At 41.8% G+C, this 12,496-nt stretch overlaps 1 long non-coding RNA gene across 1 annotated transcript in view; it reads right to left on the bottom strand.

The window, feature by feature from the left end:
• Window positions 1-12,496, bottom strand: part of LOC112477529 — a 29,435-nt gene that overhangs the window by 1,858 nt on the left and 15,081 nt on the right. Inside the window, exons 2-3 of the long non-coding RNA XR_003045495.1 lie at window positions 4,571-4,645; window positions 1,315-1,483 (exon numbers count right to left, since the gene is read on the bottom strand). This is a non-coding gene — a long non-coding RNA (uncharacterized LOC112477529). The remainder of the gene's footprint in view (window positions 1-1,314; window positions 1,484-4,570; window positions 4,646-12,496) is intronic.

The raw sequence follows: 12,496 nt of genomic DNA, 5'->3' as shown, positions 1-12,496 counted from the left end.
ATAAAATAGAATATGCCCCAGCCATAAGAAGAGATGAAATAGTGCCATTTGTGACAACCTGGGTGGACCTCGAGATAATCATGCTAAGTGAAATAAGCCGGACAGAAAAAGTTGAAAATCACATGATATCACTTATATGTGGGATATAAACCTAAAAGCAACAAATGAACAGGACAAACAAACAGAAACTCAAGGACATGGACAATAGACTAGTGAATACGAGAGGAGAGGGGGTGATGGGGAATGTGGATGGGGTGAAGGGGGTCAAATATGTGGTGACAGAAAGAAATCTAACTATGGGAGGGGAACACACACTGTAAACATATATATGCCTTACTGTTAAAGTGTACAGCTGAAACTTATTGGATTTCGTTAACCAATTTCACAATAAATACATACACACATACATACATACACATACACATACACACATACACACATACATACATACATACATACATACATCTTCTTTTCCTAACCATACCCTGGAAAACTAAAAGTAATTTGAAGATAGGTTTCACAACGGCCAAGCACATTTTTAGCAAACTCTGGCCACGTAATCTTGAGAAGTTGTTCCCTCTCCCATCATACCGATCAGAACCGTTTAGCCATTTGAGAAACAAACGCTTCTCTGAAAGTTTAATAAACAAACTCTCTGGATCCTTTCTACCCACCCCCAAAATGAAAACTTCATTAGTACTCTGGGAACGCCAGTTTACATGGGGACAGACACAACAGTTCGGGGACAGAAATAATTCCAGATCCTAAATCTCACTTGAAAAACTGAAGGAAATAAGAATTGCAGTTTTTGGGAAAAACTTAAATAATTATGGGTTTTTTTAAATAGCTTTCAACACTTTAATTCCCTTTAAAATAGAGAGACTGGGAGCCTTTCAAAATACAATTGTCACAGATAAAGCAAGGCATGTCAGCAACATGAGGACAGGTTTTCCCTCCCATTCTGTTCACTTCAAAGGTTCCAGCTTCGGCCCAGCAGAACACCTTTATCTTCCGGAGACCATTAAGTGTTGGACTTTATCCAAGCTGCTGATGAGGAATTTTTACACAGTATAAAGTTCACCCCTGTCAAGTGTACAATTCAATGATTTTTAGTAACTTTACCAAGTGGAGCGAACAGCATCATAAATCGGTTTGCGCATATATATAGTGCCATCTCCCCCTGATACGATCCCTCCCGCCCATCTAAAGTCAACCCCTGTTCCCAGCCCTAACTTCGAGCGATCACAAATCCAGTTTCTGTCTTTATCGACGTGCCTTTTCTGGCCGATTCGTGTAAATACAGCACGTACTCACTTGTGTGTGGCTCTTTCACATTGCATAATGTTTCTGAGGTTCGTCCATGATGTGACAGGTGTCAGTCATTTGCTCCTTTTGGTGCTGAAGAGGTTCTGTCACAGTGATACAACGTGTCGTGTCTCCTCGTTCATCAGTCGGTGGACATCAGGTTGTTTCCAGTTTGGGGCTGTTATGAATAAAGCTTCCATGAACACCTGCGTGCAGGTCCCCTTGAGGACACATGCTTCCGCTCTCTTGGATAGACACGTAAGGGTAGAGCTGCTGGTCGTATGGTAGTTTGATGTGTGACTTTTTGAAAAATTGCCAAACTATTTTCCCAAGCGTTATGGCTGGTTTTTGACACAAGAAAGATCATTTTCTCGGAAATGGTCTAAAACTCAACCGCTGCTTCATGCACGCATGCACACACACACACACACACACACACACACACACACACACATGCACACACCCCAGAAGCAGCAGCCTGTGCTTGGGTTGGCTCCTGTCTCCAGCTAGATCACAGGTGCTAGAATAAGGAACAGAAGCAACGGAGCCACCCCCATCTATCTAGGGAGACTTTGTAAGAAATGTCATAATGGGTACACAAAGTTTAAAGGAACAGAAAATAATTCCCATATAAGGCAGCCTGCTGCAACTGTTAACGGGGACAGAGTTTCTGTTTGGGATGATGGAAAAGTTCCAGAAGTGGATCGTGGTGATGTTTATACAACATCATGAATATACTTGACGTCCACTAAATCGTATGCTTACAAATGGTTAAAATGGTCAATTTTATGGTCTGCATATCTTGCCGCGATTTCTTTTAAAGAGCAGAAAACAGCATCTGGTCACAGCATTCCTTTCCATTAACCCTCCTGCGAGCGGCCGCCCCAGGTCTGTCTCGCTTCGTCCACTCTGTTTACTCCCTTCCTTCAGAAGCAGTGATTATTTCTTACTGTTTCAAGTCTGCCTTCCGCCCTGGAATGAAGCTCCACAGTGGCGAGCACCTTCTGTTTACATTCTCTCTCCAGCACAAGCACACTGCCCGGTACAGAGCGAGCCTTTGATAAACATTCGTTAAATACGGTAAATAAACAAAAAGAGCTTTCGAGTGTCGAGGAATGAGACTTAATTGCGTTTCTAACTACGTTAAGCTCGCACTTAAACATTCGTTTTGGAGTCGAATTTCTAACAAAAAAATAATAGCTCTCATTGGCCTGGTTAGTTTCACATTAATTATCTTTACAAGACTATTTCCCATATGTAAGTAGGATATGGAAAAATATATTCTAGGGAGACTGGTTCCTCTCGTATCAATTATTACTTTCAAAAAACACTTAAAAATAAGTGTCAGACACAAAAGCTTAAGATAACTTCTTAAGCTCCTGTCCGCACAAATTATAAGAAACAAAGATCATGGAAAAAGGAATCACACACCCTTCTGACTAAGTATTTTCCAGAGCGAAACGACTTCCTTTGCTAAAAGTCAAAAGAATGAATGCTACATTCTAAAATTATAATGGGGAGTGAACAAAAAAATCCCCGAGAGTGATGGAAGAAAATTAAATTCACATATTAAAATTCTGCGATCTATACGAAGCTTTAGCTCTTGCATACTGGCTACATGATAAGTTTATTATTTGTAACAAAAGTCACAATTTCAGAATTATGTGTCCCTACATTACCCAATGGCAAATCTACAAAATGTAAGGAATTCACTCTGAAATTCCCATCCTCTATCCTCAGAGACCCGCCGACACGGCTCCCCAGCCTGAACCGTCTTCGAAGGCGGCATTCCATCCTCCCGTCCAATGAAAACCTGCCTATCCTGCCTCCAATCCTTCCAACCACCATGACAGGCAGAATTTCTGATAAACTAAACCGCAATAATGTGTCAATGGAGTCCAAAGCATCAACGGGCCAGCACGGGTGATCCACTAACATAAGTGCGAGCAGTGGCTTCTTAAAGAGAATGACTCAATAAGGTTTAGTAGTGACACAGGAGGAGCGTGGGAGGGGACTAAGGCTTTAGAAGAAAGAGCCAGAGAGGGGATGAGCAGTAGGTCTTTGCACATGTGAGACAGACACTCAGGAGAGAGACTTGGGCTGGAAAAAATAGATTTGGGGTCAGCGGAGCCGTGGCAGCCTGCGAACCTCAGATTGTCCAGGAAAAGTGTCAGATGAGAAGAGACAGTCGTCCCTTGGTTTCCGCTGGCCGCCTCTTCGTCTGCCTGTCCCTGCCACCTCCGTTCTCTTCTCTATTTGGAGCTAGAGTGGTCCTTTTGAGGGCTTGATTCTTCTCTCTTCTTCAGAGAGAAAAGACAAAGCCCCAGCAGTGGCTCGCCAGGCCCTGCGGGATCTGGGGCCCTTCGTGTCTGAGACCTCGTCGCCCGGGGTCCCCTCCAGTCCACCCCGGGGGGCGTCCTTCCTGTTCTCCAGCACCCCCGCCAGGCTCCTTGTCTTCCTGTCTTCGTGCCACCGCTCCCTCTGCCTGGAACGGATTTCTAGATTTCCACTTATCAGTTCCTTTACCTTTTATTCAGGCTTTGCTCAAACTTCATCATCTCAAAAAAGCCTATTCTAAAAAATTCCTTAAATCCTTTATTCTTTAAATTCCTGCCTCCTCCCAGCCCATGTTCCCTAACCCCCATTCTGTTTATTTTCTTTTCTAAAGCACTTATTAACTTCCAGCTTTTGAAATAACTTATATCATTATGTATATATTTAAAATTTTCTCCAAGGGCAGAGATTTTTGTTAGTTTTGTTCGATAATGTATCCCACGTACCCAGAACGGTGTCAGGCATATAGTAGGTTCAATATATATTCGTTGAAAGTCAAATGAAATCTAAGAACAAATCCCAGGGAACTCTTACATGAAGCGTTAGGCAGAAGATCGACCCCCCAAAAAGAAATTCATAAAGAGCTTCCTACAAGACAAAAGAAAGGAGATTGTGGTTTAAAGGGCTAAAAGGGAGATGTTTCAAGAGCAAAGAAGTCAATCGATGACCAAGGGTCAAAGAGATGACCCAGAGTCCAACGAGATGAAGACTGAAAGACCTCCATTGGAGGTTGCTGACCTTGGTGAGAGTCTTAGTGACACGCAGCTAAGACAGAAAAATCCTACAGATCTTACTAAAAGTTAAAAGACAGAAAGTTAAACTACCGTCAAGCTTATAAAACACAAATATCAGATTTTACTGTTTGTCGCTGGATAACAAACCATCCCCAAACTTAACAATTTAAGACAGCAATCATTTGATTATTGCTCACGGTTCTGTGCGTTGACTGGATTCAGCTGGACAGTCCCTCTGCTGGGGCTTCGGACATTTAGGACAGGAGTCTCTCCTATAAAGAGCCAAATAGTAAAGATTTTAGGTTTCGTGGCCCATAAGGTCTCTGCAATGACTGTCTGACTCTGCCATTGTAGTGAGAAAACCGCCATAGGTAATATATAAAGAAACGGGCGTGGCTGTGTTGCAATAAAACTTTATTTACAAAATCAGGAGGCAGTCCACTTTCGAGTGAAAGCCATAGTTTGCTCGATTTAGGGGCTGAACTAGGGTGGCACATCCCACACGGCTCACTCCTGGAGTGGCTCGGTACTCCTCAGCGTGGCTTCTGTGAGGGCATGGGCTGTTCACAGCATGAAGGCTGATTCCAGGAGTGAAAAGCAGCAGTTGACAGGGCTTCTTAAGGTTTAGGCCTAAACTTGCACGGCGCCTGCCCGGATTCGAGGAAGAGGACTATTCAAAGGCGTAGATGCCAAGCGGCCTGGTTCACTGGAGGCTACCAAATGTAACAGACCACCACACGATTCTCAGGGTTTTGTTTATTAAAACTGTGTCCCTTTCCACAGTCTGTCTAGAGACCCTCACCTAAGGAAAAGATTCGGTGACTTGTGAAGCCATCCTTGCCGTCTAACACGACTCCTTTCTGTATCATCAACTGAAGGAGTATATGACTTATTATTTTAAGACAGCCCAAGAAATAAATTCCTTCCCAGTACTTAGCTACGAAGCACCATAACCCATTAAACTTAGATTATCAGTGTGACAGAAAACGGGTTATTAGTAGTGAAATTTAAACATCCCTGTGTAACTACCTGATGATCTCTCAGAGAGATATTACTTTGCAAAAGTAAATGAATTATAACCTATATGTAGTAGATTCGTTTATTCCTTCATCAATTTAAAAAGGATTTATTGACCATTGTTTAACTATTAGGCCTTGTACTAGGTTGCAACGGATAGAGCCATCGCCTTATTTTTAATATAGGACTGTAACGATTAGGTGACCTTGAGCCAATAGTAAGTTAGTTCTCATAAAATTATTGAAACACAAGAAAACTGAGTGTATATAAATATTTTTACATTGATATTCTAGTGAACCAATATGGTTTCATTTATCTGGACTACTTTAATCAAATACTTTCATTAGATTAATAAGAAAATAATACTAGACCATTGTGAGAAGAATTAATGCTACTCTTTAAAAAGTGCAAAACCTATTGTTGGGGATGTGGGTTGCACGCAACAATACACTGCCAGATGAACTTGGCACATCTGGCCAAGTTCAAAAAGTATCAATTTTACTTTAATATTTTGGGAGGAAAAAATGTTTTAATTGATAAGTCCTTTAAAATATAATTCTTATCGCAATGCAACAAAACCACAAAATATTGTAAATTTCTTTACAGATGAAATTAAAACAATCTCTATTAAACAACACTTAAGTGAAAGTGCAAACAAAAACCACAATAGCAGTATTTCTAGAAAATAATAATAATATAATAAATAAGAAGTAATTTTGATATGGAAGAAATTTTTTAAATCATGAGAGACCATATTGCGTAATCTTACAAAAATAAATTTGAAAATTTAAATGAAGCGGATCATTTCCTAGGAATGCAGTTTTACAAAATTGACCCCAGTAGAAAGAAAATGCTTAAACAGACAAAGTTCCATACAAGTATTAAAGAACATTTCAAAAAACTAACCCATAAAAACTCAACACACTCAGATGGTTTTTCAGGGGAATTCTACCATTTGAAAATTGAATAAACTCAATGCTACGTGAATTTTTCCAGAGCATAGAAAATGGAAACTTTTAAATTCTGTATAAATCAAGATTAACATTCATACTTAAAATAAATATAGCACACACACAAAAACCTAAACATCACGTCTGAATATTGATGCAAAAAAAAAACCCCTCTAAATAAAACATTAACAAACAAGAATTCAATTTCGTAAAGTGAAATTTATATCAGGAACACAAGAATGGTTTGATATTAGGAAATCCATTCATATAATTCACCGTATTAATGTAAGAACAGTTGTATGATTGTTTTAATAAATGCTGAAAAACTTTGTAAAAAAATGCAACGCTCACTCCAGTACTAAGTGAAATAAGAAGGTGGATATTTCCTTAACATGATCAAAAACAAAAACAAAAAAAACCCTAAGTCCAAAACCCAGCTTTCTATTTAATTGGAAAATGTTACTCAGCGCGATTAGGCAGGAGGAAGCAATTTGAGTCACAAGAATTGGGAAAACATAAGTGAAACTATCTAGAATTGCAGATGATCTGATAGTATACCTGCAAAACCCAAGTGGTTCAAAGATAAAACTAACTCAAACAGTAAAATCACTCAACAATATAGCGGTACATAAAATGAACCGTACGGAAATCAATAGTTAGAAGGAATAATGGGAGCTAAACTCCCACTTACAAAAGCAGCGACAACTACAAAGATAAAATGCTAAAGTATTAGCAAGATATGTATAAACGTTATATGAGGAAATTTCATATGAGCGTTTCTGAAATATATAAAAGTATACTTCCTGGAAAGACATCCATTGTTTTTTGGAAAGTGTGACCCATCACAAAGATGTCACTTCCCCTAAATTACATGTAGCGCAATTCCAATAAAAATGCCAGTAAGTTTTCGTTTCTGGACCTAGACAAGTTGATTCTAAACTTTATATATGTTTTTAAAATTAAAGCACTCGGGAATAGCTAGACTAACCCAGAAAGAAAGGCAAAGAGGGAGGACTAAACTTACTAGACATTAAAACATACTATAAAACCTCTATAATTAAAATTGCGGGGTACCGGAGCAGAAATAGATCAGCAGAAAAATAGGAAGTCCAGAAATAGACCCAAGTATATATGGAAATTTAGCATTAGACTATATCTTCAAGATAAATACCCAGAAGAGAGATTGGTAGGGCAAAGGATAAATATAGCCATTTTGAGAAATTTCGATATTTTTGGGTATTCTTGCCTGTTTCCTCATGGTCTCACCAACAGCGTGGATTGTCAAGCTTTCGAATTTTTGTCATTTACGTAAGTGAAAGTGGCGTCCACTGCAGTTCTGTTTTATGTTCTCTCATTATGAGTGAAATTAAATGTCTTTTCATTTGTTTAAGAGCAATTTCGCATATCTTTATAGCTTTCTTTTTTATTAACGTATAATTTACATATGACAAAATGAGCAGAACCGATCGTACCAAATCCCATATATGCGATGTTTTCTCCAGCATGTACACACCTGTGATTAATCTTACCTTATAAATTAGGCACAGTAAGGAATTAATGGCAATAACTAATAATAAAATAGAATAACTAAAATAATACCCTCCAGGAATTTTTCTATTTTTCGGCCCAAACACTTTCTGAATCCGGGTAACCATCCCTTACGGGCAGTGATGACTTGAGGTCACGCGTTTCGGGGGGGCCCTTGCTGAAGTCCTCATACAAGCTCAATGCTTTCCGTGGGGACATGTTGCCATCCATTGAAACGCGTTCTCAGTTCATGTCTTCCACCCACAAATCTCCTGCCTTTCCATCTTCACTAAGCAGTTATCACTCTCTGTGGCCGTAACTTTTGCAGTTTGCAAAACTAGCACAAATTTCATTTTCCTTCTGCGCGATTTTCACAGATAAAAGATTTGTTCTTTCCGGGAAGCTTAGCGACCTCTACATACTATTTTTCTTTTTTTTTCTTTTCTCATTAAGTCGAGAACTTTTACCTTTTCATTTAAAGGAAGCACTTTATGGCTTCTCTTTGACACGCCCAAATTGCCGGCATCACTACTCGATTTGGGGCCATTATTAAGTAAAATAAAGGCGACTCGAACACAAAGAGTGGATCTGCTAACTGAGATGGCTACTGAGCGTCTAACCGGCTGGGAGCATCGACCACGTGGAGACACTGGGCAAAGGGATGGATCACGCCCTGCGCTGGACGTGGCAGGACTCGCGAGATTTCATGAATTATTTCTGGAAATTTCCGTTTAACATTTTCAGACCACTGTTGAGCACGGGCAACTAAAACTGCAGAAAGCAGAATTGCAGATAAGCGGGGATGCTGTTTCTTGGTTTCTAAACACCATCTTCCATGAAAAAGAGTCAGTCTCCTTGAAGAAATGGCCGACTTCAAGGCTGAGGCCGAGTACAAGGTCGGTCTGGAATAATCTCTGCCAGACGGGAAGGACCATTTAAAAACTGGTGTGGCTCTGTCGAAAGGACAGAGAAGCCAGCATGAAGGGACTTTCATTGGCCAAATTTCAGACAAGATGAGCATCGAAAATGAATAAAAACGGGAATGGATTATAACACATGGAATATTTAAAAATCCATGAGCCTGTACTGTTCCTAAAAATAAAAATTAATACTGGGTAGAGGGAAAGCTTTTTTAAAAAGACAGTAATACGAATTAATAAATATAGAAGAAATAAGAGAAATAGAAAATGCATCACTTTACGATCACCATGGTAATAACTGACTCAGACGAAAATCACCCTAAATGTGGAAGGTTGTTGGAAAACAGCATAGTCATATGATCTCATGTGAATTACTTATTAATGATACAGGAGAAATGTACTGTTAAAATGCAATTTTCACAAAAATGCACCAACTGATCAAAGGGCGCATTGCCAATAATTGTGCACACTCATATGTGCACTGAAAGTACATAGTATTTTGTCAACTTTTCTGTAGGTTCAAAATCAAAGTTTGGGAATAAAAACATTATTTTTACATTAAATGAATACAATTCACGAAAAGTTTTTCATTTGAAACAGGAGACTTCCAAAAATGTTTAGACTGACTATGCCCGCTTTGAAATCTAGACCACAGGAAATAAAAACTCACTGTCTTCAAGGTTACTTCAAGGTGAAAGGTCCTTTGGGGAGAAGTTTAGGGAGTTTTGCCAGGGGATAAGATGCATCCCTTTGGGGCTGCCTGGCTGCCTTAGTTCAGTAGAGCAGCTCAAGGTCATGGCTGGGAGTGGACATGTATTTCTTCCCTACAGCCATCCCTTCCAGTTCTGGCAGTGGCCACGTTCCTTAAGGATCCGCCCATTCCCACTCCACATGCTTCTTTGGGGTTGCCAGTCACGGGACCCTGCCCTCCGGCCAAAGGATGGGCAGGTAATGCAGGACTGGCTGACAATATACCCCAGCCTTCTGGCCACAGAGATTAGCTCGAGATGGAGTATGTGACCTAATGACCTAAGCTGGATCCTAACCTGATTGTAAGAGAGAAGCTTTTACCTTCCTCCAGTTTCCCGGGACAGGAAGACGTAAGTCTGGGGCTGGCAGGAGCCGGCAGCCAAGAGTCCAGACTCATGGCCAGCAGCTGCGCTACAGGGTGAGCCGAGCTGCAGGCGAGAGGGGAAGGGTCAGCTTTGCTTCAGGGTCCTTCAAGTCACCGCAGCCCTGTGATACCAGTTCCCTCATGGTGACCTTCTGGCTCCTGGGTCACGCGGTCCTGGCCCTATCTCATGCCACAGCCAATGCTCTGTTTTGTAGTCACATGGTACATACGCATGTGTGTTCACGTACTGACACGCATACACAGACTTCTCTGCAAAATGTCTTCTCGTGTGCTCAAGTCCCTACCCTCTCATAGGTCATTCATTGTTTTATAAACGCAGCGTGCTGACCATGAGCAAGGCCTGGAGCTCAGCACCGTGGGACCGTGTGTCCAAGCATCTCCCTGATTGCCTAAAACCCCTCAGAAGGCTTATAAACACAGTCCCTGGGCCCCACTCCTAGAGATTTTTGAAGATGATCTGTATATTTAACAAGTCGCCCGAGTAATCAGGATGCCTATCCCAGTCTGGGAAGCACGGCAGGAGCGGGAAAGGCGGCTGTGGCTCGGAGCCTTCTCGCAGGCAGCCTTTACATTAGTGAGGACGATGACAAGGCAGTTCAGCTAACGATACAAAGCGGCCGGGATCAGTGAGGCATCCAGAACACAGCGGAGGGTCAGCTGAGCAATCTAAAGCTGAGCGGACCGAGGTGACACGGTCTGCTGCGTCACGCCTGCTTTATGTCTCAGAACTGTGCCCTCACGTTGGAGGCTGGGGAAATCAGGCCATTTAGGGAGCTGCTGCTGGTGCCTTTTACTGGGGTCGGGGGTGAGGGAGAGGGAGGGGAGAGTGTGTGCGTGTGTGTGAGTGTGTGTGTGTTGTGGTGTGTGGTATGTGTGTGGTAGGTGTATTGTGTGTAGTTTCTGTGCAGTAAGTGTGTTGTAACACATATGGTGTGTGTGTTGTGGTGTGTGGTATGTGGTGTAGTGTGGTGTGGTATGTGTGTTTTGTGGTATCTGTGTGTGTGTTGTGGTATGTGTGTGTTGCAGTGTGTGTGTGTTGCGGTGTGTGTTGTGATGCATTGTGGTATGTGTGTGTTGTGTGTGTTGTGTTGTGTGTGTGCGTGTGTGTGTGTGTGTGTGTGTGGCCTTACTCACTCGGGGCTCTTGGCCTGCATATTTTCACCCCAACCTTTCCAAACTATGTTCTCAGCAAGAAGAGAATGTTGATGGAACCATATAAAGTTCCAAGTGACCTTTTTGTCAAATCGGAGTGTGCCATTTATGGTAACATTGTGGATAAAAAGCACAGCATATTGTAGTCATAATAACTGTAGTTTATCAGCCACTTGTTACAGGCCAGGGAACATAATAGCTGCTTTTTATACTTTCTCACTTAATCCTCTCAAGAACCCCATGAAATTAGTGCTATTACCCTTACTTTACAGATGGGAAAACGGAAACTTAGAGGGGGTAAAACGAACTTTTGTCTGGGTTTATTTCTGAAGCGTGTTTGCAGGCAATCGGTAATAGATATTATAACCTAGTGTGCATCAATTCGGAGTTGGGATTTTCCCTCAACTATCATCTATTTGACAAGTACTTACTGAGTGTCTCTCGTGTGCATAGTTTCGCTGGGCACTACAGGAAAAATTGAAAAATATCACGTATAGCTCTTCCTCCTAAGGAGCGGCTAACTTGTTCTGAAGGCATGACCGTAAAAGGGCATTTTTGTGAGCTCCTTCCTTATTCCTGTTGCTCTTTTATAGCAATTATCAAACTGTCTTTGAACTTTTTGTCCACGTTTCCATTTCTGCTCAGCCAACCAGGGTTAAGGCTCTCCACTCCACTCGCCTTTGTATTTCTAGCACACAGTAGGTGCCTAATCAATGTTGGTTGAACCAATGAACTGATCATGTGGGAGCTGGAGGGTATGATAAACACTCTCGCCCTTTCCTTATTCAGAGGGTTTAGTGTGACTTGAAAATGAAATCGAACCCAAAGTAGAACATGGTATTATTCAACAAAGAAGAGTTTTCGAAATCATGAGGATGTTCCACACGCTACCGTTTGGTCTTAGTTCTTAACCAGCTTCCCTGAATGGCCCAAGAGACATTAACAAGTTTTTCTTAAAAAGGAAAAAAAAAGAAAGAAAGAAAGAAAGAATTCCACAGTTAAATACATTTGGGAAATCAGAAATGCAGGGTTCAGCGGGGTTAGGGACCTGGGGACCGCAGGACTTCTCAGGGTCTAGAGCGGGCTGCTGTGCGCTGTTTACGCAGACGGGGAAGTGTGCGTGATAAGCGATATTTTCCAAATTGCTTTGACGGTGGATTCTTTGGGGAAGGAGCAGAGGCAGCCAAAAAGGAAGCAATTGCAGGGCCGGAACCAGGGTGAGGCCGGCGCGCAACACTGAAGAAGGCGCCCGCCCGCACGAAAGCACCTGCTCGACCTTGAGAGTGAGCATCCTTCAAGTTCACAGCCCGGAGCATCACGCGCCCCACCCCAGCCCCACGACAGAGAGAGTCGCGATACCACCACCGAAACGAAGCGTTCAGAACCGCGTTAGGGAAATGTCCTGTGGCCACCCCTCGCTTG

This window comes from Pteropus alecto, unplaced genomic scaffold, assembly GCF_000325575.1.
Source record: "Pteropus alecto unplaced genomic scaffold, ASM32557v1 scaffold53, whole genome shotgun sequence".
NCBI classification, from domain to species: Eukaryota; Metazoa; Chordata; class Mammalia; order Chiroptera; family Pteropodidae; genus Pteropus; species Pteropus alecto.
The sequence above is the reverse complement of the archived record's forward strand: the minus strand, read 5'-3'. Positions and strand labels throughout refer to the sequence as shown.